General features: G+C 38.9%; 1 pseudogene; it reads left to right on the forward strand.

The window, feature by feature from the left end:
• The first annotated feature begins 485 nt into the window (after positions 1-485).
• On the forward strand, positions 486-908 carry LOC138166054 (ras-related protein Rab-28 pseudogene; annotated as a pseudogene).
• Positions 909-3256: the final 2348 nt, after the last annotated feature.

Below are 3256 nucleotides of genomic sequence, written 5' to 3' on the forward strand. Positions count from 1 at the left end.
GCATAACAGACACATTTCAAGACTCTTCTAGTCAGATAACTACCATCCACTCCTGACCATTTACATTTACCTGGGTACAAATGATGCTGCCAGAAAAAGCAGTGGTGGGGATTACAGGGTCTTGGGTTTGGGAGGGCAAAGTTAGGCACATGGGTGGCATTTTCATCACTGTTGCCTATCGAAGGCAAGGGATTCAGAAGAGAAAGTGAGATTTGAGAAGTGACGAATTGATTAATAAAATGGCATTTGAGATTAGGATTTGGATATCTGGGCTATGGCCCAAAATATAGTAATGGCAGGTTGTGGGAAGCATTCTCATGGTGTGATAATTGGGCATGAAAATAGTTATGCTTAGCCATCCCACTTTTACTAAGGAAGCTTCTGGGAAATAGCACAATTCCTAATGCCAGATTTCTTTTTGAGAAAGATAACAATGCCAGGGAAACCTGAATAATCCTTTTCAAGTTTGGGATACAGGAGGGCAAACAATCTGAGATGAGATGTTGGATAAATATATTTGAGGAGCACAGGGAGCCCTCTTGCCTTACGATATTACAAATTACCAAAGTTTTGAGAACAAAGCCAATGAAGAGTCATGAGTCCAGCCACTGGTGGCCTTGGTGGGCAATAAAATTGATTTGGAGCATATGAGCACAGTAAAACCTGATAAACACCTACGGTTTTGCCAGGAAAATGGTCTCAGCAGCCATTTTGTCCCAGCCAAGACAGCAGACTCTGTCTTCCTCTGTTTTCATAGAGTGGCTGCCGAAATCCTTGGGATCAAATTAAACAAGGCTGAAATTGAACAGTCACCGAGGGCAGTGAAGGCAGATATTGTGAACTACACTCAGGAGCCTTTGTCAATAACTATTAACCCTCCTAGGAGCTCCATGCATACAGTTCACTGAACATATTTTTCTTTGAATTGATCAATTTGTCAGCCCATATACCTCTTGTGTGGATGGGCCCATGGATGACTGAGAGCATTTGTTTTAGAAGTGACCGTCTCTTACAGCACATTTAGAAGTTTACAAAAAGAAAAACAAAACAAAAACTCCCTATGCCTTTGTGCGAAGCAGAGCAGTAGAAATTTCCTTAGATTAGCAAGGATTACACAATTTGAAATCAAAATTGCAAATCTATTCTTTAGAATAATGCCACCTTCTTAGAACACGTATAGCTAGGTTGCTGCACTGATTATGTGTTCATGTCTTATTAACCAATGTTGCCATTGATCAGGAGGCTTTTATTTGAAAATCTTCTAATCTTAAATCAGGTGATTTACCACAGCCCTGTCTCATTCTCTGGTCTAAAGCAACATATATCAAAGTGTACTTCAGAAAGTATTGTCAGAACAAAACGGTTTAAACAAATGGTTTTTTTTTCCCCACTAAAAATAATTTAACAGGCATCTCTTTGGGGGAGAGAGAGAGAAAGAAAGAAAAAGCAGTATAATATTTCAAAGCTGTATTTGACTGAAAATTCTCATCTAATGACTGTAACTCTGGAGCAAAACTCCAAACAATAAAGAAATTTCATGTGTCTTTTGAGAAGTCACCCATAGTTACCATTAACTCCTTGCATTAAAATTCATGTACTTACAGGAGACCCCTCCAGGCCCTCATTCAGTCTATTTACTCTTTATTTAGGCACAATTCAAACAAATGAGACTAGAGTAGAGGTGGTTTTTTTAATCTATAAAAAGGATCTTAAATTGTTCATATTGTAGTTGGAAACTCACTAAGTAGTGGATATTGATGTTGTATTTTTCTTGCCGAATCACCATCATTATCCATTGTGTAAAGCTCAGTTTAGATGGCTTTATGAATTTTGACGAACATTCACCAGCTGTTCCATGTGACGTTTCTTTTGCAAACTGTTTGCTTAGTGATGTACTCAGAATGAGTTATGAAGCATTACCAGATCAATGCTGGATCAGCCCATCCTCAATGTTCGGGTAGCCTGTTTCTCCTTCAAATAAATTACTTAAATGATCCAAATCTTTGGCTCATTGACTCCTTCTGGCGTTAATCTAGGCTCATCTCCAAGATAAAACTTTGGTATAGCTCATGTCTAGATTGGCATTCCTTTATGCTGTAGATTTGTCTAAATAACTGTTGCCTTTCAGTTCTAGGATTCTATTGTTCTGCATATTGGAACCTGTTTAGAACTGTTGTGCCCTTCCCTGGGTGATACTCAGTGTTAATTCCACAAAGACCAGTCCATTTCATGACATATCATACAATAATGGACATAAAATATTGGTATTGAAAAAGATGGGCTTTTGTTTCTGTAAAGGAGCTTTGAGGGGCAAGAGAAATCTGGCCTTAGGGACAAGAAGGCTTGGGTTCAAATCTTGCCTCTGATACACTGTTTTTAGGATCCTAAGCAATACATGTAATCTCTCAATACTGTAGACAACTCACTAAGACTATAAATTAAAGAGAGGCTCTGACCTTCATTGGAAGAAGTTGTCTCCTCACCCAAAAGTTCCCTATATCAATAAAAAAATAAAAAAACCAGTCCCTACAGTCCCTTTCTCTAATCTTACAGGAGCTTTATGGTTCCCTAAAGGTGATCTTAGTGGGTGTTTCTCCCTCCAGCCTAAACTTAATTTTCTTACATAGACCATGACCCCACAAAAACCTCTTTGAATACTAGAAACAAACCAGAAAGGTTGTTTTTTTTTTCAAAGCTCTATGAAGGTCCCTAGTGGGGTCTTACTCTCTCCAGTACCTTTTTTGCCCTCCACCAAAGAGATACTAAGGCAGGGCTTCTAACCTGGGGGTCCATAGAGCCTTCTAATTATTTGTAGATGGATTTCAAGAGGTCTGTAAATTTGCATAGAAAAAAAATTGCAGGAATTTTCAATAATTTCTGGTTTCCTCAAGAATTCTATGTATTTAATTTATGTATTTAAAAACATTTTCCTGAGAAGGGGTCTATAGTTTTTACCAGACCGCCCAGGGGTCCATGACACAAACAAAACTAAAAACCTCTCAATGGAGGCATTTCTCTACTATGCCTAAGCCCCATCCATCCCTGCTCTAGGACCCTCAGGCTAATGTGAGCCAGGTGGCCTATAGACTAACCTCAGGCTGGATGTGAAGGGGGCCCAAAGGCAATGAGAAATCATAACTCTTAGCCTTCTGATACAAATTAGAAATGCTGTTTGATGCTGTTAGCTCTATTCTGATTCTGAAAGCAAAAATGCAAAAACAAAAACAAAATCAGGACCCCAAAGGGGGAACTTCCC

This window comes from Petaurus breviceps, unplaced genomic scaffold (genome assembly GCF_028583685.1).
Source record: "Petaurus breviceps papuanus isolate PSGF00001 unplaced genomic scaffold, PetGlider_PUasm1.0 220, whole genome shotgun sequence".
Classification (NCBI taxonomy): Eukaryota; Metazoa; Chordata; class Mammalia; order Diprotodontia; family Petauridae; genus Petaurus; species Petaurus breviceps.